We start from the raw sequence: 25,059 nt of genomic DNA, 5'->3' as shown, positions 1-25,059 counted from the left end.
TAAGATGCAAACACACCAAAAAAATGGCGGAAATCTACAAAAACCTTAAAAATAAACAAGATTTTCAAATCACAAATATAATTTCCCTGACAAAACAAGTTGGGATAAGAAATATGTATTGAAGCTAAAGCATTCCTTAAACCGGTACATTTGCGGTGTCAAGTATAAAACTTTCATCTGTAAACCGGATGAATATCATAAAAAACAAAGTGGAGCTAATTAAAGTTTTTATAGAACACATGAAATTAACTCGGAGTTTATGAGCCGAGTTTTACAATCAGTATTTTTATTGAGTATCTAACAAGTATATATTTCATTTGAAATTAGGTTTAAATCCCTATACTTAATGTTGTTCAATGTACATACCATCTATATTGTTGAAAATAACATTAATAAGTGCATTTAAGGACTTTAATAAATAATTAAATTGAATGCCGTAAAAAAACATCAATGTAGAGTGTGTTTTTTTTCTAGATCACACTGCCTCAGAATATTTAAAAATATTAACTGAATATTAGCAAAGAAAGAAGGTAAATTCAACATAACTTTTTAGATCAAAATTACCGTTCCTTATGAAGAAATTATAATTCGTAGCAATTGATATATAAATTGAGAAGATATATATATTTCAGTTTATAAATTCAATATACATTTATTAATTAACATGAACTTTTATGAAATGATCGAATTGTAATATAAATTAATTTTTTTTTAAATTAAATTTATTTTGTCTTGTGTTCCAAAGGTATCTTTTTAAATCGAAATATCAAAGTTTTTTGTTTCATAATTTATGCGTCTTGCATGGTCTTTTAAAATGAATTGCCTAAGCTGTGTCTTCATATATATATATCTATTTATATTTTGATTAATTTAGGAATTATAAGTGTTAGTTTTGACTCAGATTAGAGATGAGGTTCGACATCGATGGTATTCCCGCCTTTGTATTTACTTGATAATAAGTGGGACTTGCGGAAATATATTTCATCTCATAACTATTTCTAGCTAATTTAATAAAACAAAAACTCCATTTTTAAACATTATGCAAATTATCAGGATTACTATGTCATTTTTTGATGTGTTTTTTTTTTTAGATCATATTTTATAACTTATTTTTTCCAAAAGATAATGTACTACAAGCTAAATAAATCAAAAAAGTTTTATTTTTACTTCATAATAATAATACACTTTCAAACTTTTGTTTTTTTGTGTGTGTTTCCACACTCTTTATTTACATGCAGTTTGATTAATAAGTGGTATACAATCATAATGCTTAAAGAAATTATTAAAATGCAGTTTTTTAAATATAATTTTATACATAATTAATAGTACAATACATTTATGAATACGAACTAAAGTATAATTTTTTTAAAGATATATTGATATTTACATTTCATAGCACATCATATTCCATTTATACAAGTCAAAGAGGGTTAATTCCTTAGCAAAAGCTTAGAAAGGTCGGGAAAGAGCAAGGCTGAGCTCAAGATGAATCCATAGCCTTGTTCATTTTCTTTTTTTTTCTTTGAAGACTTTTCAATGGATTGAGGAGTGTTCGGCACTCGAAGCATTGGACAAATTATGTCCATGGACCACCATTTCATTTCCACTCTTCATTCTTTCCTCCTCCAATCTTGACCCACTCTTCAATTTCTTCATTGAATTCATAAGTGTGTCATTGACAGCCCAAGGGTATACATACAGGATTATACAGACAATTACAAGTAAAATGTAAAACCTAATATAAATGTTGTCCAACATATTGATGATGTCTTATTAAAGAAGCAATTGATTCGAAGAGAAACTGTGTACTACTGATGTTTGGTTCAAATGTTTTCTAATTTTGCACTCCTTGACGATGATGAATTGACACAAACACTTTAGTTAATTTATAATTGTTTCTTTGGAAGAAAAAAAAAGAAAACACATTGTATATAGATAATTCATGGGATGTGTGTGTGTGTGAGAGAGAGAGACGTTTTAAGCCTGGAGAAGATAATCGAGGTGGTTGCGTTTGAAGATGCTACATGTACTAGGTGTAGGGAAATTAAGGTAATCAAGGAAAATGTTAATAGCAATAGTATTTGTACAATTATGATACTTAAACTTTGTCTATATCATTTTAATTAAATTTTCTGTATTTTAAACAAATTTCATTCAAAATTGCTACCTCAATCCCTCAGACGGCGACAAAAGTCCTGAACAGAGACATGGACAGCTTCACAATCCATTTGGTATTAACCAGCAGATCTTTCATGCTCTAAAAATTCTTATGAGACTTTGCACATGCCTCTGCCTCAAAATCTACCACAAATAGTAACCCATAGGATAGAAAATCCGGTAATTTTGAGTCCAATCTTTCTTGGGATTTGTATAGTGTATGCGTCATAAGTCCTTGTACACTTTTTACTTTATTAGAAAGAAAGAGAAAACTAGGCTTAATATTAATGACACAAAAAAAAATATTAAAAAGGAGATGAAGGATATTTTAATTTGTATTATTTTTCAAAATTTCTACCCTCTGCCACAATACAGAGCTCCAGGCAGGTTCGAAACTTACAAAAAACTTTCCTGACTGTGTCTCCTGAAATGTTGATCCATTCCTCCTCCACCTTGGCCTTCATAACCTCCACGCTGTTGTGGTAATGGGTGTTGGCCTTCCTCTCTACGGTGTTCCACATGTAGTAGCCATATGTGCTCAGGTTGGGGGTGTTGGGTGCCCACATCTCCTTGAATCCATATGTCCCTAATTGTTTGGTAAAATACTTTTTATGGTGATCTTGGAAGTGTGGCACAGTGCTCCATCATGTGCCTTTACCCAATTTCCAATGCTCTAGGTTGCGTTGAAGGTGGGAAACACATTCTTGGTCAATAAAATCTTATATTTATTGGTCTTCAAGGTATCTTATATCCATAACGGTGGAAACGCATTAATGTATGAACCAATAACACCAAGAATCATGGCATTGGCTGTGTGTTTCGTACGCCCAGTCAATTTTACCTCGGGAGGGGTGTCTTTAGGGATCTTTGCGATGTACCACCAAAGGCTGCGGGATTTGCTGGGTCAACTGTGAAAAAATTTTCATCCGAAAAAATGAGGACTTTACTATTGGGGTTCTTCAATATATTAAAGAGGATTTTCGATCGTTCCCGCATCTTTTCTCTGTGTAAAGCCGTCAAACCCTGAAATTTTGTAACGGCCCTAGAATTGAGGCCCAATTCCTGTTTAGAGAAGTTAAGGACAGCTCTTTTGTGAAACCTAAGTTCCCGGTATATTTTCCTGATATTATAACTATTTATTAGGCTCTATGTGCAGGCCGATTTTGGTCTTCTCGTCCAATGACGATCAACAAATGATTCGGTTTTGTTGTAGAGTTTCTAGGCGTTTTATCCGGGGGTCCTACTGATCGAAAAGTTACGTGCAATCAACGAGAGATTGTCACCAGCTCTCTTGAGCGCAGCTATTTTTTGACAAAGTTTTTCTATTACTGTATTTTGTAATCCTGAAAGACCTACAGCTGATTTTTTTTTCAATAAACATCTAAAAGGAAGCTTGTTTTTTTTTCTCCCTTGTTATGAAATGCGCAAAACTTACACGCTATTATATGTATAAAAAGGACTTTAAGGACTAATGGCGGATACAGTATATATTTTCTCCTTCCCCACAGGTGCTTGGAGCTTATCTGCTAAAACGTCATGACAGGTAAGGTTTTCTCCTACCAAGCATTCCTCAAATTTTCAGGGGGACCACGTTCATTTTCTGTTTTTTTTATTTTGATGTATCGGTGACATGGGTCTTGAATCAACTGAACAATCCCTTTCCACTGATTCTGAGTCAGGGTAATATTGGTGGCAATAATGTTTTCATTATTTAAATAAATCAACCAGTTAAGTATGAAGGAATACACAGAAGATGTAAGGGATATCATGACATTTCGATGAGAAATGTATTAACAAATGCACTCATTTATGTGTCCATGAACATATCTAATTACATTCTCAGCCCCGTATGGCTCAGTCAGTACACGTTCTTCTGTTAATATTTCCAATCGCTTCGGCATTTTTTTATTTGCTGTTTAGGCTGGAACGGGGTAATTTTTCTACTCTTATTTTACATTGAATAACCAGTGAAAATGAAAATCTTAAGGAATTTAATAATAATGTAAAAGTTGAGTAAAAAACACAGCTTAGGTGATCCCAGATATTTGTATTGTGATTCCAATCAAATTTTAAAAAATCTAGTTGTTTCCCTTGATGGCTTAGAAAAGAAGCAAATGCATTTTAATTAGTCCAACTAGAGACACGGTGTAAATAACTATTTTATACGTCATCTAAAATTCTGAATGATCGAACAAGCTTTTCTCCGGGGCTTTCTCTATATATTCACCCAACCCCAGCTTTTCTTCTTTCGATTTGATTCAAAAAGTATTGTCCTGTTCTTATTTCAACTAATAGATATTCATTAGATGATCCATAATCAGCTTTAAGGAGAAGGAGGAAACAAACAGGGCAATTGGCAAGAATTACTCCAATGTCCATCCTCAATTTTATTGTGTTCCCCACAAGGACTCACAATTATAACACCACAACAAATCCTCAGGGCTTTGAATATAATTGAATGTATATACATAGTGCAGAAAAGGTAGTTACCAACTCAGGACCTGGGGCACATAAAACCATCCCTCAGATTGCCAATTCCAAAAAAAACAAAAAAAAAAACAGGCGAGCTAAATTACCATCTCTAAACATCAGTGTATAATAATTGAGTCCTCGACTCTTTCACTTGACCCTGATAAATTTCCAACATTGTTTTAAGAAACCGAAGTGAAAACATAACATCGATTCAACTTTGTTCAGTATTCTACTTTAGATCAACTATTTAACAATAACAAAAAGTGAATTTTATATTTTGAATAAAGGCTCAGTCCAACTCATGACGGAAATTTGAAATAGGAACTCCAAATACATCAAATTTTGTGTGTGTGCTTATACATTAATATAATGTATTTCCTAGGTAAAATGAGCGATAATATTTCGACTATTAATGTGAACTTTAGATGGGGGGGGGAAGAATGACTTATTTACATATATAATGACTTGACTAAAGGTTAGAACAAACTATCAAAATAAGCCATTATTATCATAGCACTCTAAACAAATTATGAGAATCCTGGAAACAAAAGAATATCTCGATTACTACGAATATTACTCCGTGTACATTGTTTTTAATTACGGTTTAATTAAAATGTGGATAATTTATCAGTATGAGTTGAGGTTATTTTTAATTTGTATTTCAATTATATTGTTTCTTTATTCATTTTCTGATTAATATGAACCTATGTTTACTTGCAGCAATGCATAAAAGATTATTAGTATGGAAACTTAATTCAAATTATACTTAAATGAGTATATGAAGGTACTTTTTTATCATTTAAGGGGCAAATTGTTCAAGCTTTTTATGCCTTTCTATTAAGAAATACAAACTTTTGAATAGTATTTTTTTTTTTAAACAAATATGAGAAGCTGTCAACACAAAAGTACGGTAGAATGATTTTTCTCAATTATTGAGGGTGGATCACATGTGTATTCTTCGACGAATTATGTAATTACACTTAAAGTAGCCACCATTAATCGTTACCATAAAGGAATTAGAAACAACATAAGCATCTTATATCAAATATAAGTTCTAAAATATAGAGCCGGGACCCAGAAATCGAAATAGCCTTCCTATATTATTAGAAACGTGATTTTGAGAGAATCAAGAGATGACGACTCAAAACCAATTTGTGGAATTTTTAAATATTATATATAGCTTTATTTTTTATTCATTACGTTCTCCTCCAAAAGTAATAACAACATCACCACGCCAAAGAATAGATTGACACCTCTTGACGATGAAGTCCGTCCCCATGGCGTATCACGATGATCCAAAAGACATTCTTCTCCAAGACATTTCAAACATCAAAGTCCTGGGATTGAGCTCAGGGCTGATGAATTAGGTAGGTCATATTAGGTACATATTAGGTATAGGTCATATGTAGGTAAGTCAGAATAAGCCATATTCGTTCTGCATAAGTTTTATTTCTTCTTGCCTAACAACACCATTCAACACAACTCCCCTTCTTAATGGACTTTTAGATGACGTGGGCAGTCGTAATGGAGATACAAAAGGTCACTGCAGCCCTGTAGACACTGAGACATATAACATCTCACACCCATGGACTTTTTTGGTGTGGCTCTGACATTTTTAGGTGCGTTGCGAATTGCATTACTTTAAGTAGCCAAAATTGATCGTCACAATAAAAACATGAGAAATGGATATATCTAGTTGAAAGATGTCATATCAGGGCCAATATAAGCCTTTTAATTCAAATAAAAGTCGTTAACTTAGTTAATTTTCTTCATGACTTAAAGAGATCAACCGGCTCAGTATGAAGGAATACGCAGAAGATGTAATTGATATCATGAAATTTCGATGAGCTAGAGACAATTATATTACCAAATCCCCTAATTTATGTGTCCATGAATATATCTAATTACATTCTGAACCCCGTATGGCTCAGTCAGTACACGTCCTTCCGTTAATATTTCCAATCGCTTCGGCATTGTTGTATTTGCTGTTTAGGCGGGAATGGGGTAATTTTTCTATTGTTATTTCACATTGAATAACCAGTGAAAATGAAAATCTTAAGGAATTTAATAATAATGTAAAAGTTGAGTAAAAAACACAGCTTAGGTGGTCCCAGATATTTGGAATATGATCCCAATCAAATTTTTAAAAAACTTAGTTGTTTCCCTTGATGGCTTAGAAAAGAAGCAAATTCATCTTAATTAGTCTAACTAGAGACACGGTGTAAATAACTATTTTATACGTCATCTAAAATTCTGAATGATCGAACAAAACTTTTCTCCGAGGTTTTCTCTATATACCGGGCGGTGCAAAATTATTTACCGATGATATAAATATACTTTTAAGAGGTTTTGTGGCAACCAATCGGATTGTTTCGTATTTTTACTGTTAAAATAAACAAAAATCCTTCCTGTGAGAGCGTAACAACTTCCACACGGGAGACCATGTCCAATCAGGAAACAAAGAGGATCGAAATTGCAGCCCTCCTCCGAGCAGGAGTGCCTCATACAACATTAAGGAACAGGTTGGGGCCTCGTTGAAGACAATTAACAACGTTTCCAAGCGCTTGGAGGCTGGGGGTGATCTCAAGCATTCCTCCTGGGGCTGGCAGGAAGCCCACTGTCTCAATAAGGCAAGTAAAGGCAGTGTTCAAGAGGACTCCCAACAGGTCCATTGCCGACAGGGCCAGAAAGATGAGAACGTCGAGATCAACTGTTTCAAGGGCATTGAAAAGGGTTGGAGGAAAGTCCTGAGGCGTACTGAACGCCCTCTGCTAACTGAACGTCAGCGAGAAGTCAGACTTGAGCGTGCCAAGAAAATCTTGAATGATATCAAGAGCTCATCTGGACGCATCATCATTTTTTCAGATGAAAAACTTTTACGGTCGATCCTGTTTTCAACAGGCAAAATGACCATGTTGTGAGCTTTGGAGATGTGCAAGATAAGCACTGCTATGTGGCAACAACAAAGCACCCTGCTTCGGTGATGATGTTGGATCTCGTGGCCTCCAACGGGAAGGCCATGAAGCCGGTATGGTTCCCCACTGGCTACAGATTAACAGCGAACGATTATGTGAAGATTCTGGCGTACAAGGTCCTTCCGTGGATCAAATCCATAGTCGGCAACTCTCCTTGGGGTTTTCAACAAGATGGAGCCTCTGCCCTCGCTTCAAAGAAAGCTCAGGAGTGGCTCAAGGACAACATGAACTTTTGGCCCAAGGACTACTGGCCCCCTCAGAGCCCAGATCTTAACCCACTAGACTTCTCTATCTAGGCGCACGTGGATACCAAGGCCTGTAAAAAACGACACAAGAACATAAATGCCTTAAAGGCTGCTGTCAACCAGTCCTGGCCTTCCATGGACGCCGATTACATCCAGCAAGTCTGTGGCAGCTTCAGACGTCGCCTGACCAGTGTCATTGAGTCAAATTGATTAAATTTGATCACAAACTATTTTATTATTCTAAAAATGTATGAATAAATTGTTTCTCAAGTCATTCGAAATGGCATTATTGTCCGCGATATGTTCTGAACAAAAATCGGTAAATAATTCTGCACGGCCCGGTATTCACCCAACCCCAGGTTTTCTTCTTTCGATTTGATTAGATTTGGATTGTTATATTATTATTAAAAAGATAGATGTGGCAATCTCTTTTTTTTTTGCGACAGGTTCTTGTCATATTGTAATGATTTAAATTCCTTTAGATGTTCGATATTCTATTAATGATGTAATTTCGTTACTTTTCTAATAACAAGAACATATAACATTAGGACTGAAGAGTCCCAGGCTTCACACAATGATGGGGATATTTTTATTTTTTTTAACTCACCTCATTTTCAGCTAGTACTTACCTTTAAAAAACAGCTGTCAACATTTTATGACAATTAGTTCTTTAGTTTGTGATTGATTGTGCTGAGTGTGACGTTATTTTTGTTATTTCCAAAACGATGGATATGGTTTAATTTTACACTGCTTCTTTATGGGAATAAATACTGTTGAAGCTAAGCCATGGCTTGAAAAGTTTTATGAGCACTACGCTACATAACGCAAATATTAAAAACAATGATAATAATAGTTCTAAAAAAGGCAACATTGAATGGAAAAATGCGGGTTTTCTTTGTTAAGCCCGGGACTTTTCAGTCCGTATGCTATTTGATACATTTCCCATGCAGCATTACTGTTCAACATTAATGACAGGACATATTTAGTCAAGGCATTAGTAAGCACCGCTCTTTAGAGCGCCACTCAAAATTCTTGAGCGGGAGCGCGCTCACCATTTTAGAAGAACGAAAAATTGCTCGAATTTTCGCTGAGAGTTAAAGAATAATTTTCAAGATTACAAGAAAAGATAGTCACAGTTATGTCTCAAGAAAAGCTAAAATATTTTATACGAAAATTTCCTTCAATTCTCTTGATGCTTCAGAAAGTTGTGTTGTTCTATTGAAATATCATATTTTATGACATCACAGATTTTGGTGTAGGTTATAACATTCACAGATTTAACTCTACAAAAAAAAAAAGGCGTGAAATTCCGATGATAAATTGGTTATAATTTAATCTTGAAACTAGGAACATGATTTTGGTATCAAAATGTGTTTTTTGCCATTATTTATTAGATAAAACAGTTTTCAAAGGGAAAAAATTTAGTTGGATTTTTTTGTAACATACATAAAGAGTTTTCAAGTTCAAATACGAGCGAAAAAATGAGCACCGCTCATTTTTCATTGAGCAGGAGCGCGCTCAAAGAATTAGTAACTGAGCGGGAGCAGAAGCGCGCTCATGATTTCTTGAGCAGACTAACACTCTGTATTTAGTTATAAAAATTCCCTGTTTTTTGGGCATGTTAAAAAAAAAGAAACCAAAAATTCAAATGTAATCCTGACAATGTCAAGAATATTTTGAAGGAGAGCAGCTTAGCTGCATGACATTTCATCAGATTTGCTATAATTACCTGAAGCAAGATGGGAGGACGAGAAGGAAATAAAGAAAATAAACATTGGTAAGAATTACTCCAATATTGATCCTCAATTCTACTCTTTGGCACAAAATATTAGAAATTTATCGACATGTATCCCATTATCTTGTCTTTGGCTGTTGATTGTGTTGTATCAGTGGTGAAATTAGTATGGGTACAAGGAGGTTGTGCTCTCCTCACAAAGATGGGTGTACCTTTAACTGTAATGTAAATATCTATATAATTTGACTTTTATTCTATTAAAACTGCAGAATTGTGACCACATTATATATTATATTGTTTAAGTTAGCTCAAAATCTCAATCCCAAAAGAAAAGTTCTAAATCAAGGCCCTTTCTCCTTATGAATTCAGAGGCGACACATAGAGCCCATAAAGGATAGGACATGTTCAAGTTCAAGGGATGCTTAATGCGCAAAAAAATATAGAATAACTTTGGCTTTTAAACTCATTCTTAAATTCATCCCTCCAAATTCGTTTACGGAGTTGAGACGAAATCCAATAAGATACTCAATTGCTCCTTCCAGACTTCTTTTATTTGATTTTGAACACCGCTCTGGTGGGTGATGACGTTTTATAATGATGTAATTTATTTCATAATTATTTATTATATGAAAATGTCGCTGAAATTAAGCTTACCCAGATGAATACTCGCTCAAATGAATGTTACTAAGATGACCCTCACTGAAATAAATGTTGCTCAAATGAAAGCACGCAGTATATCTGTCTCTAATCATTATGGCCACGGGCCAGTCTATACTTGTATTAACGTAATAAAATTTATATTAATTTTATTATTTCCTCCAAAGTATTCCAATGTAAGACTCTGAGCTCACTCCTGTGTCTAAAAATTGTCATCATTCATCAATATCAATCTACACAACCTGTGAGCCAGAGCATATTAAAGCATATTGTAATGGTTCCTTGGAACTTAGAAACGCGGTGTTTGTGGAGTTTAAACTGTCTTAAGGCCCAGCACTTCACCTGTACAACCCGGGTGTATTTTGACATATTTTTTAAGGTTACCTAGATACTCAGGGAAGCAATGGGGGATACATTCAACTTACCTCGGTGACCAGCAGTTGATCTACACAGCCTGTAGGCCAAGATGTATTATAGTATGTTAGAAGGGTTCCTAGGTGTTTAATGACACCTAGCAGTGGAGTATAAACTTTCTTTGGATCCATCACTTCACCTGTACAACCTGTGGACCAGGGTGTATTTTGGGATATTAGAAGGATACCTATATGCTCAGGGAAGGAAGGGCGGATAAATTCAACTTGCCTTTGGGCCCAGCAATTCATCTTAACTACCTCTGGCCTAGGGTGAATTACAGATTAGAAGGTTTCCATCCTGGCATATTTCTTCATCATTTAATAGTTTTATCGTCCAAGTATAATATAAATTGAAACAAATTTGCTCACGATAATTTTGTTTTACAAGTCACAACGTTTTTGTCTCACAATGGTATTACAACGCAATGATTTTTTTGTGCACAACCTTTTTACCACAATACTTTACTTTTACTTTAAAGTAAACCGTTTTTGATTGCACTTGGACATCTCGTGATCCATGATAAGTTTGAATTTGGAATAAAAAATCATAGTCCTAACTGTGCCTTTCTTCATTACACACGACCATGAAAAAATAAAAAAATTTAAGAGTAGATGAAAAAAGGGAAAAGAAATCTTGGAAATTTCATCTAATTTTTAACTGGGCATGAGCGTTGTTTATTTATATTATTTTGTAAACAAAGTAACAGATAGTGGCACCATCTTCCAGAAAAAATATACAATTTCCTAAATGATGATATTATTGGATAAAATATGCTTCCCTTTAAAATTATTGTGGTAAAAAGTTTGCGGACAACATGGTTGCTGTAATATCGTTGCGTGGTAATGTCATTGTGATTAATTTCTTTGTAAAACAATATCATCGTGTGCAAATTATATTATTCTCATGCGATAAAACTATTGAATGATGAAGAAACATGACAGAATGATCCCTTCTAATATGTTATAATACACCCTGGCCCTAAAACCAGTTAAATCTATCCCCTGCTGCTTCCCTGAGGAGCAAGGAACACTTCCAATATACCAAAATACACCCCGTTCCTCCAGTTGTACAAGTAAAGGGGTGGGCCCAAGCCAGTTTAAACTCCACTGCTTGTCCGACCTACTCTCCTCTCAAACATTATTCACATTGGCAGGGTTACTATGTCATTTTTTTTTTTTTTTTGGGGTCCTTTTAGTCTAACGGAAGGTCATATTTTTTTCAAAAATACAATACAAGTCATATAAATGAAGAAATTTTTATTTTTCCCTCATAATGATAATACACTTTCAATGTTGTTGTTTTTGTGTGTGTTTCCACACTCTTTATTTACATGCAGTTTGATTAATAATTGTTATACAATCATAATGCTCAAAGAAATTATTAAAATGCTGTTTTTTAAATATAATTTGATACATAATTAATAATACAATACATTGATAAAATAAAATAAAGTATATTATTTTGTATGATGAATTGATAATTGCTTTCCATAAAACATCATAATTCATTTGTAAAAGTCAAAGAGAGTTAATTCCTTAGCAAAGGCTTAGAAGAGTCTGGAAAGAGCAAGGCGGATCACAACATTCATCCGTGAGCTTTGCTTATTTTTCCATGCTTTTCGAACGGATTGAGGAGCATGAGACCCAGAAAGCATTGGTCAAGTTATGTCCACAGAGCACCAATTTATTTCCTCTCTTCATTCTTCCATATCCAAATCGAGGAGCACTCTCAAATCTCTTCATTGAACCCATATCTGTCTCACTCTCCACCCAAGAGTATGCGTACAGAGCTATGGAGATTAAGAGAAGAAAAACGAAAAACGTAATGTAAAGCACGTTCGACATATTGTTGATGTTTTATTAAAGAAGCAATTGATTCGAAGAGAAACTGTGTACTACTGATGTTTGGTTCAAATGTTTTCTCATTTTATTCTCCTTGACGATGAAGAATTGACAAAAACACTTTAGTTAATTTATAATTGCATCTTTTGGAAAAAAGAGAACTCATTGTACGTAAGTAATTCATGGGATGTGTGAGAGAGATTTTCTGTAACATATACAAATTTCATTCAAAATTGCCACCGTCGGCTATCAAAGTTCCTGTCAGACAATGTGTTGAAGGAGAGCAGTTTAGCTGCCATGATGTTTCATTATATGTTCAAGGGATACTTAATGCGCAAAAAAATATAGTATAACTTTAGCTTTTAAACTCATTTTTAAATTCATCCCTCCAAATAAGTTTAGGGAGTTGAGACAAAATCCAATAAGAAACTCAATTTCTCCTTCCCTCCTTTACTTCGATCATGGGATCGACTCATTTGGTCAGTTTCAAAAAAATGAACTCTTAATAAAAACCTAATCACATGACTCGGTCCTGCATCAGTCTGCGAACTGAAGACGTAGACCACAAAACAAAATCTTTTATAATAATACAACCAGGCTGCAGAGACATAGGAAATCCCTATTTGGAATATATATATATATATTTGGATTCACTGAGCAACAAGAACCCCTTTTTAATATCGCAAGACACGGCCATCCCTCAGGTTGTACAGGTGAAGAGCTGGACCCAAGGCAGATTATACTCCTCTGCTTCGCTGAGTACTCTCTTCTCGAACATTATTCACATTGGCAGGGTTACTACGTCATTTTTTTTTCCTTTTTTTCGTTTTAGCCTACCGGTAGTTCATATTTTTCCCAAACTCAATACAAGCCATATAAATGAAGAAAGTTTTATTTTCCATCATAACAATAGTACACTTTAAAAATGATTTTGTGTGCCTGTACTTCCACACTCTTTATTTATATTCAATTTGATAAATAAGTATCATACAATCATAATGCTCAAAAAAATAATAAAAATGCAGTTTTTAAATGTAATTTGATACATAATTAATAATACAATACTTTGACAAAATGAAATAAAGTATATTATTTTGCATGATGAATTGATAATTACTTTCCATCAAACATCATAATTCTTTTGTAAAAGTCAAAGAGAGTTAATTCCTTAGCAAAGGCTTAGAAGAGTCTGGAAAAAGTAAGGCTGATCACAACATTCATCCGTGAGCTTTGCTTGTTTTTCCATGCTTTTTGAACGGATTGAGGAGTATGAGACCCAGAAAGCATTGGTCAAGTTATGTCCACAGAGCACCAATTTATTTCCTCTCTTCATTATTCCATATCTGAATCGAGGAGCACTCTCAAATCTCTCCATTGAACCCATATCTGTGTCACTCTCCGCCCAAGAGTATGCATAATGAGTTATGGAGATGAATAGAAGAATAAAGTAAAGTTAAACACATTCGACATTTTGATGATGTTTTATTAACGCAGCATCTGATTTGGAGAGTAACTGTTTACCATTGATGTTATGTTCAAATATCTTTGGGGATTTTATATACTTATCTAACTTTGCTCTCCTTGATGAGTAGTAATTGACACAAACACATAAATTAATTGATAATTGCTTATTTTGATCCATCATAAGTAGGTAATTCAAACCAATACACGCATTATCTTATGTCACAATTTGAAATAATAATAACAATATAAGTATAAACGATTTGCTTTATATTAATAAGTATGAAAAATAAGGATAACACAAATAACATAAATAATTAGACGCTATCAAAAACTATACTGACTGCACTCACTGAAAAGTGGAGCAGTTTTAGACAATAATATAAATAATAAACCTCGTTACATTTAATGTATCCCACAACCTTTCCTACAAAAAGGGTCAGAAAAAAGACCCGAAATTATCGGGTAGTTAGCTAAATAAGTCATTTAAACCAACTTCTATTAATCTCTAAATTACTCAAAAACTACCATTAGTCCTATTAATATTAAACTCCAACATAGAATTTTATTCGAACTGTTTATGATATTACTTGGGAATGTTTTACTAAAAGCGTAGTTATACATTTGTATTTGTATATGATAGCCAAAAAGTATTCATAGAAATAATCAAATGGCTAAAATATATATATTGGGGTTAATTGTGATTGCAAGTTTGCAATAAGCTTTTTCGTAGTTTTTAGTCAATTTGGCATCATTTGAATAAAGACTCTTGCCAAAAAACACCCTGCCTTAATTTTGTCGAACGAGCGAATGGCACCAATATGTCCAAATAAATCTTGGAGTACAATTTGCTCAAGAGTATACAGCTTGGAGAGCAAAATACACATTTGGGGTTTTGTTGCCGTAAGTGTATCATTGAGACGATCAAAAATCCTGTTGACATTACCCAAAAAAAGATGTAGTTCTGGTGGGGGAGATAAGTCCAAAATTACAGCATGATTGGTTTTTCCAATCATAGGTTCATGTATACAGTTTTTGAAGTCCCTCGCAACCTTTAAGTCTTCTTTGCCAACATATTTAAAATCATTATAGTTTGTTTTGATGTTGCAAGTGTTCTCAAGGGGGCGTTCTTATCTGTTAAAGGTTTCATGGCCTCACACGAGCAGCAAGGTTAGGTAGCTGCATGGCTCTGCAATCCAAGCAGAATATTTAACCATTTGAAATCACATGCCAAAACATGGGTGGGACTTATGTTCAACTGATCCAGGATGGTTCTGACATTAAAGAAATTTTCAGGACAGTCCTCCACAATTGCAAGCACAAATATTTCCTTCGTCCCAGAATATTTTTGGCCTTTTGAGGTGCAGGGACTGGTGCAAGCTGGATCGTGCTCTTGAATACTTAAGCATACTTTGAAAAAACACAGGCCACCATCCATTCCAAGTTACAGAATGGGCTTCTTGCATTGTCTCTTAACAATAATGCATTTGATAAAATTTGGTAGATCGTTGCAGAAGACAGCCTATTATTCTATTTTTCTGTAATTAGAGACATTCTTCTTGGAGCTAGAGACAGAGTTAGAGGCATCTTCATCCACGTCCTCGGTAATAAATATTATCATTTTGGTCTCAAAGAAAGAATCAAGCATATGGATAATGATTTGAAAAATCGTTTTTTGTCCTTAAAAATTGAGACAATAGCTAATTTTCGACTGCACACGTACATTTCTTACTGCCACAACGCAAAAAGGGAACGGACTGTATATCCAAGAAAACTTTAGAATTTTGCCTTTAAAATGAAACCACGCCGACTACTCCACCACTTCTACAGCCAAATTGCCGCGTAATAAAACAAAGGAAACTATGATGCTGCACTCTACCCCAAGTGGTCGATTAAAGTGTGATTACTTTGAGTTGTAAACTTCAACAAGATATAATTTATTAATCAACAATAGAATTTAAACAAAATTTATAGCATATATAGATGTGGATCTGAGCTCTTTTAATCATTAATGTAGCCCCCCTTAGCGGTAATGATGCCTTCCAGGCGGTGGCGAAAGTCCTAGCACCCACTGCAGATGTAGTACCAGCGCTGGCTGTCAGTGGTTTTGAAGGCCTTTGTGTTTGAATGATGTCTACTGCAGGTGTTCCCCTCCACATGCACCCAAAAGACGTAGTCGAGGGGGTTTGTAACAGGACTGTAGGTGAGCCAAATGTGTCAAAAAAGAACTCAAAAGACACATTCAAAAGAGTCTTTCAAAAGAGGAGATGGGTTTCTTTCATTGCTGGTGTCAAAAGTGCCCTCTTCCCTCTCACAAGGATCTTTCCATCACCCTTTTTGATAACTCTCTTAACAATCTGATGTGAAATCCTGAGATATCTTGCAGAGATACTCCTGGACTAGAGGGGATTGTCCTGGGATGCTTTCCTTAGCTCCTCCGGACCCAATTTGGCCTTATTGACAAAGCCTTTCTTCATTTCCAACGTTTTGGAGGACTAGCAAACGGCTTAGACAGTGGTTCTGGAGACACCCAACTGCTATGAGTACGCGAATGGAAATTTGTCAATCACGTTCAAGTGTCATTTTCTCAACTTGTACGTAAGCTAGAGAGTTCAGGTTTGTTTTGTTTTGTAACTAATTGTTTAATTATCGAATTAATAAGTGTTTATATTTCAACAGAAATATCTTAGCATTAAGCATTGTAATTTTTGTAGTGTAAAGAACTCCTCGACGAACTTAAAATTCTAACTTTCCACAATGTTCGAATAATAAACAGTATAATTATAACCTTGTTTTTCCTTCATTTATTGCTTTGTTTCTCTTATTACAGCATGTTGGCTCATCCACATATATATACATAGTCTTGACATCAACATTTGGCCACAAAACAAAGGCTTTTGTGAATGACCATTGTTTTTACCTATACAATTTAGGCGTATTTTTTTCTTTTTTCACATAAAGACTTTCTTCGTTTGGAGGAGTTACATATATAACTAATCATTTTAGTTTACAATTAAATCCCTAAACAAGAGTCAATACCACAGTTAATTAGCACGATGAGTCAATACATAATAAAAATACTATGTAGTTAGTTTATCACATTATTTCATAAAAATCTTCAATAAAATTTGTAAAAGGATCTGGTAGAATACAAATGAATAAAAATAATCAAAATTATACAACTAAAAAAAGTAAGATGGAGACGAAAATAACAACATTTAAGCATTGGATGCACAAAACTTTTTAAACTATCTGTGGATGCGTATTAGGCGGCAAAGAAACTTTGTTGAAATAAGAATAGCTCTAAGCCCCATTTTCAGATAGGGGCCCTTCTGCAGATTCTCTATTGTCCTAATTCTAAAGCTCGGGAGAGCTAACTCTATAGGACAAGTTTTTGTAGGAGCACTTGAAATATTTCATGTGAGTCCGAATAAAAGAATAGCATTCACAAATTGAGAATTTATTGTGTTCTGTTATTTATTCATTTCTTCACATGGATTTGCAGTTTTGAAAGTGGTGGCCCTTGTTGGAATAGGAGTGGAATTGAGGATCAATATCGGGGTCATTCCTTCAGATATATCCTTGCTATATAACGAGTATATTTTGTGTTTAATTCATGCATCTCACGGCTGCTCTAAGATCTCCTCCCAAACATTCTTCAAATTGTAAAGATCACCACCTTCATTTTTTGTTTCTTCTATTTAAAATACCGGTATAACATGCTTTATGCATCACCCATATATTATGGGACCCTTCAACTAAAATAGCTCGGAAATTGTTTGTCCAAAATGTGGTCTCCGACCTCAAGTAACGAATATTGAAAATGACGGTACAAAATTTAAAAAGACTCTATTTTCTAAGCCATGACTATATTTTACTTATTATGAATATTGATCCATTAAGACCAATTTGTTAGATCATGCCAGTTTTCTTTGAACATATTGGACAAAAATTTCTGCAAATGTTCCCATTGTTTAAAAAATACATTTTTTTAAAATGTATTTCTTGTCGAAAAGTTTAATTTATTCACTCTGAATGTTTCTTCTCTAGTTTTTCATCTTCTTATGATAAGTCATATTTTCCCCCCTTATTTTTTGGTATATATATACGATTTCTATTTTTCCCTACCATATTTCATTTCCCGTTTAATAAATATAAATGCCTATCAATGATTCTAACACAATGGAATGAAAGAGTGGAATACACATTTATGTAGTCAAGGAATGACGTCATTAGAAACTATTCTGTCAATAGGAGTCAGAAAAAGATGGGCTTTAAATGCACTCTCCTTTATGTGATAACTTGTACATTAGAGCGGCTTTCATTTTAACACTTTTGGAATTTCGGTTATGGCTAGCTTCGGCACAAAGATTTTTAGGAAAGTGTCCACGCATGCATATTAATAAAGAGACAATTACATTGATCCTTCTTGTAATGGTGTATCTTTTTTCTGTTTTGGTTTTCGGAAAGAAAACAGTCAAATGTATGTTTCAAATTTCCTTACGACATACTCTCTTTTTGGGTCTATAGAGAGTAATTTCGAAAAAAACTTTATTAATATTTTTATCAGTTACAAAAGTCATTATCAAAAATGGTCTTATGCAAAATAAAGATTAATACATTAATTTAAACATATTTGACGAAATAAAGAATTTACGACTTTTTTTACACTTTGACCTGGGTATACGACCCAAAGATGACATCGTAAAACATTGAAACTTTGCATAGAACATTTTCAAACCTTTTGACAACTTATCCGCTCAAGAAATTTTTGAACTGCTAAGGGGTTATTTTTTATATAAAGTAGAATAGTGTTGAAATAAAAGAAGAAATTAAATTAAAAAACCGTGTAATGAATCTTTGGAGCAGTAATTTTCAACATTTCCATCAGTGTGGAGTCACTGGAGGGGGTAGGCTAGAGGGGTTGTAGCTCCCCCCACCCAAAAAAAAAATCAAAAAATATTTGCATTTTACTAAAAAAATTTATATTTAAATTTTTTCCGAAAACAAAAATAATTTTCTTGTGAACCGTTATGGATTTTTGATATTTTTCCCAAAAAAAATTATTTTTTTAAACTTTTTTACAAAAAATTAATTATGTGTGAATAACTATAAAATTTTTAAATTGTTTTCCCAAAACATTAATTTTTACCATTATTTTCCCAAAAATATTATATTTTTGGAATATTTTTGTGAATCGATGTGGATTTTCAGAAAAAAACATCATATTTTAAATTTTCTTCCGAAAAATTTGATTTTTTCAACTATGGATTTATGAATTTTTTTTTTTTTTTAATTTGATTTAGTTTGATTTTTTTTTCCAAAAAAATTTAATTTTCGAAATATTTTTGCAAAAATACCTTTTGTGAATCGATGTGGATTTTCTAAAAAAACATCAAATTTTAAATTTTTCCAAAAAAATTTTATTTTTGAAATATTTTTGCAAAAATATTTTTTTTCAAATAAGTGTCAATTTTCGAAAAGCTTTCCAAAAATATTTAGTATTTGAAAGTTAATTTTTGAAATTTTTTCTAAATAGCTGTAAATTTTTTTATAAAAAGTTTAATATTTGAAATTGTTTTCACAAAAAATATAATTTTATAATTTTTTTCCATACCCCCTGCCACCCCCAAAAAAAAAATATATATATAGATTCTGCCGTTACCCCCGATGATGTGTATCAACTTTGAGCCTTCAACATGGCTTCTCCTTCGATTATGACATAATTCAAGACGTCAGTGAAAATACTCAGGGAAGTACCACTCCCAACTATAAAATTATTATTCAATAATTATCGGGGAAATGTTCGCAGCTCCAAAGGAGCTAATTCAACCAATCAACGTTAAGAACACTGTTGAGGAAAAAAGAAGACAGCTCGCAAGAAAATACAATGAATATTTTTATCTTTCAATTCGTATTTTTAGATATACTATTTATTCTACAGTATATAAATACTGTTGTGTGTACAAGGAAGAAGAAAAAAAGTATGTCATAGGTGAAATATTGTATTTATTTAAAATGTAGATGCAATAATACAAAAGTTTTTGTTCCCCCATATTTTAAAGTTTTTTCTCAAGTTGTTGCCAAAAAAACGACAAAAAAAGAAAAGAATTGAAGATACTCTATGTAATAGCATCATTTTTTAACTTGCACTTTTTTTGGAATTGGTGATCTAAAGAAATCATTCTAGTAGTGAACTTCTATTCCCACTACATTCAATTATTTTCAAAACCTGATTGAATATTCATGTTTGTTCATAAAAAACAGATACTAACCTTGAGGATTAGTGATGGAGTCTTAATTCTAAGTCCTTGGTGTACTGCAAGTAGAATTGAGGATCAATATCGGAGTCGAATTATTTCTTCACTTCCTCCTTTGCCACAATTGATTGTATCTGATCTAATGAAACGTCATGACAGCTGAGCTACTCTTCTTCAAATATTCAGGGTGATCATGTTGATTTTCTGTTTATTTTTCTTTTTTGTAAAATGCCCAAAATACACAAGATCTTCATCATTGTAATGAAATGAAGAAGGAAATTATAAAAAAATTGCCCGATGTACTCGTAGATCATCAATTCTACTCTGCGTACAACAAAGACTTACAATTATAACTCCTTAGTGTTGCTCTCCGTGATTTATGAGCAAATGAACACTTTGTTACATTTTATACGTATATGTTCTGTCCTCAAAAATGAATGAATAAAAGCATTGGAAAATGAAATAAAAAAGCAGTTGTCAGGTTCCAAAGAACAACCAGTCCCCCCACGCTACAAAGTGCTTTGAGTTTACAAGCCTAGGTGTGAGAATAAACGGAACGGTCAAATGACAATTTAATTTGGAAGAAAATGAGCTTAGTTTGAAGGTACTAAAAAAGTGAAAGGTGGACACTGAGTTTTGCGTTTTCAAGGAAGGGTGGGGACTAAAGTATTTCTTTTTTCGAAACAAAGGACCAGACAGTTAATTACTTAATATGTAACAATAGTCTTGCAGTTTTGAAAGAGTAGATTCTTTATCGTCACAATGAAGCAAAATATCTATCAAAAGTTTTCTGGAACGTTACACTCTGAGAACTATGAGTCCATGAAATCTATTTTAAAAACTCAAAGAAACTTATTCAAGGAGAAAGTTTGTTGAAAATGAATCTGTCACTGTTACAAGTTTTAAAACAGAATGATTATGCGGTCCGTGTTTGCTTTCATTTATCAGGCCCACAGTAAAAAAAAAAATGTTTGGTGACCCCTGGTTTAGAGTAATAAATCGTAATCATTTTCAGTTCGTAAAAAAAAAAGTTCAATTAACATTATAATCCTGAAGATTACAAGAATGTTTGGGAGAATAACCGGTTAGCTGACATGATAGTGAATTATTAAAATGGGATTTTTGTAAAAGCAGGAAGAGAAGGCAGGAGTGAGACATATGGCACACCTGGATTATATGAGCTGCCTATTGGGATATTAGGTGATAAAATGAACTACGGCTATGAAAATGAGAAGCTTCTACATTTCAAATAGCATTAGTGCAGGATAGAAAATCATTTAAATTCAGATATATTTATTTTATTATGAACTGTTAAACCAATTTACAGGAGGGATTGGCGAGAATTCTTGTTATAGAGAGAGGTGTTTACACCCCCACGACCTATTACATAATGAACAAACAAGAAGAAATAGTACACGCCTCAACCGTTTTTCCTTTTCTTTACTTGTTATATCTGATGTACTTAGCTACGAGAGGAAGTAAATAGCCTCAAGTTCCAATCCGTATCAAACAAGAACAAGGGTTCTTTGTTCATTTAACATAGGACATTGCCAAAGACTTGGCAATGTCCGACATTTCAGAAGAAGAAATGGTGTAAAAGTTTTTAATTGAACAAAATCATTTCAAGTGACTAAAAAATTTGTTGCCTAAGAAAGATATATTGTCTAAAAGGATAAAGAAGCTTATCATTGATGGCAAAAATATAACAGAATCCAAATCGATTCTGAAACTATTTTATAATAATTTCCATAATATTGTTGGATGACACAGGACTTATTTTCCTACATCTAAAAAATTAGAGACTTGCTCTCTGTTCTCGTATGAAAATATTTTATATTACATAAACCATTTTTATAAAGATAATGAATTTTCTGGCCCCGAAAAAATTAAAGGAAAATTTTTTAGCCCATGTTCTAGTGCTATTTGGGAAGGAAATGGATCTTAAAGGCAAACTTCCTCCAGCACTGACTCGTGGAAGAATTTCATTGATTCCAAAGAAGGCTGATGGAACAAGCTTAGGTCATTATAGCCCTTTAACTATATTAAACAAAGCCTATCGAATATTGGTCGGTGTCTTGGCTAGGCAAATGGAACCGATTTTAAATGAACGTTTATGTACGGAGCAAAAAGTTTTTTCAGAGGGAGACGTAGCTCAGATATTTCCATGAATATTCAAACCGCAATAGAGTCAACTAGGAATAGGAAGAAGTTTGGAGCTATAATAGCAGTGGATTTCTATGTAGCATTTAACTCCATTCATCACAATTTTATCTTAAAAGCCGTTAAGAAATATCTCCCAAGGCAAGTCTTTAACCCAATTCGAGCTCTTCTTTATAACAGATCCTCCACTCTATCCATTGACAGACTTAATAGTGATGCCATCTTGTTGGGAAAAAGTTGCCAATAGGGATGCCCCGTTTCTCCATTACTTTTGTTTCTGCTTTGGAGCAAATTAGCCATGTACTGTTGCGGAAGTCTGGGGGATTTGGTATTTGCTTTCCTGGAAAGAAGCACCTCTTATATCTATATGCTGACAACATCACTCTTATGGTGGAAGGAAATTCAGTTGGTTAGATAAATAAGATAATCGAGACTCTACTAGCTTTTTTTAAAAAGATTCCATATAATTTCTGAAATGAAAATTAATTTAGAGAAAACGTCTATTTTACCTTTCGGTATCTGGTGTCCTTTGATTCCTTCAACTAAAATAAACGTTGTAGCGTCGAAGAGAGGATAAATATATTGGACATTGAGTGGCAGAGTAATGGAGCTTCAAATACCAATTGGAACATTCTGCTCTGGCAAGCACGAAAATGATGTAAAACCTGGAGAACGCTAGGACTTCAGAAAAGGGTAAACCTGTACAATACTAAACTCATATATCTCAAATGATATTTGTCACAGCTGCACTTCCATAGCGATCAGAGATAGCTATCGAGGAAGAAGAAAACTGCCTTAACACTTTATTGAGTCGTAAATATCTTACAGGGCTGAAAAGACCTCGTTCACAGTTAGGTGGAGGCTTGTCCATATTGGAAAATATTATACATAGAATATACATAAAAGTTTTTCTTGATATAATTACTAAAACAAGTGTGGAATAGAAGAACTTTATTTATGAATCGCATGTTCTTAAGTTTCTTATATTTGGTACAGATCTCTCGAATGATATTATTAACTTCTTTTTAAAGGATTGGGGGCAGAGTGATCCAGAGAATATGGAAATTGGCACCCCTTTATGATTCGAATAATATCGTCGATATAGTGCATAAAAACTCAAACAGAGACCCTTTCTTTACAAATCTTTTATCGCCAAAAATGTTGGAAAATACTGCCATCGAAAATAACAATTCTTGATATTCATAGAAATTATATTTTTAATACCTGAAAATTTATTTTCCCTCTGAAGCAATCAAACCAACTGTAAAATTATGTATAGGGGCCAAACTGGAAGAAGATTTAAGATGTACTTTACTTAGTTTCCATATGATGTGTTTCTTGTCAATTATTCTGATCAGTTCCGATTGAAAAGACTTTCAAGAAGGAGTCAAATATATTTTTTCTCTGCTGAAAATGTTATGTTTTTTTTTCTCTAAAGTCCAACTAGGAGAGCTCTTGGTTGTCCTACTCCAAAAATAATCTTCAGTGTACCTTATATAAAGGAAAGGGATCAAGTTACCATAAATCTATTACTGGGACATGTGTACATACAATATCATGAACATAAATTCTTTCGTCGAGTGATACATGATAAAACACGAAACAACAAAGTCTTTGATAACTATCAAAAATATCTTTTGTTTCATCCTTTCATTTGTTATTTTTTTCTCTGTATTTAGTAGCACTTTGCCTGAATAAATATTATTACCTAGTTATTTTGACCACATTTTCACCTTGGTTCATAAAGCTAGAGGGTTTGTAAAAAAATGTACTATTTTATTTAAATCAAGAACAACATGGTCTGGGTTGGGTAGTGAAACGTGGACTCGAGAAGGTACTGTGGAAATACTTCAATATTTTTTTATTTTCTATAATAAAAAAATGGTGGGGGTCCTCCCTTTTGGCTTTTTTCTCACCTATGATGACGAGATGACGAAATGCTTATAATATTTTGTTTACGCACAAAGAATAGCTGAACAAGAATGTCAAAAATAATCATTAATATTCATATAATAATGAGAAAATGAACACAATTTACTGTCCAACCCTGTACAGCGTAACATTAGTATTTTTTCAATATAATTATATCCTATGATATGAACGATTATTTTTCAAAAAGTCCTATTTCAAACACCACTATAGCCTCCAGTCTGGGGGGGAGGCCTTGTACACCTTAATGACGTAGTCATTGGACATATTAGACAACTCCCTCTCAACAGAGACCTTCAGAAATTCAAAAATGCAGTTGGGGACTTTGTAATCCTTGCTCTCCACGAAGCCTCATATTCCTTACCTTAGTGGCGAGTAATGAGGGGGCAGAAGTTTGGAGGGCAGAAAGTCATAAGGTTTTCCCTGCACTTAGATTGAGTTGTTATCATCTTATGTCTATGTGCTGAGTATTTTCCCATCGGGGTAGTTGGAATCCAACCAGGGCTCCACAACTTCTTACATTACCTCCTGGTCCTCCATGTACTTAAACTTCAAAGTCCAAACCTGTCAAGAAATCTTCAGTGAGAATTTTTATGTTTCCCCCACTTCCTGGGAAGCTCTTCCACTGTTAATGAGCCTCCTGACCATATGGACAAGCCCAACAGAGGAGTTCGCAATGTCCACTACCTTCTTTACAGATTGATTGACGCAGAGAAAATCTCCAATCCGTTGTCCTTTTTCCGGCATTCTCGT

The sequence above is a fragment of the Lepeophtheirus salmonis genome, chromosome Z (assembly GCF_016086655.4).
Source record: "Lepeophtheirus salmonis chromosome Z, UVic_Lsal_1.4, whole genome shotgun sequence".
In the NCBI taxonomy this organism is placed as follows: Eukaryota; Metazoa; Arthropoda; class Copepoda; order Siphonostomatoida; family Caligidae; genus Lepeophtheirus; species Lepeophtheirus salmonis.
The sequence above is the reverse complement of the archived record's forward strand: the minus strand, read 5'-3'. Positions refer to the sequence as shown.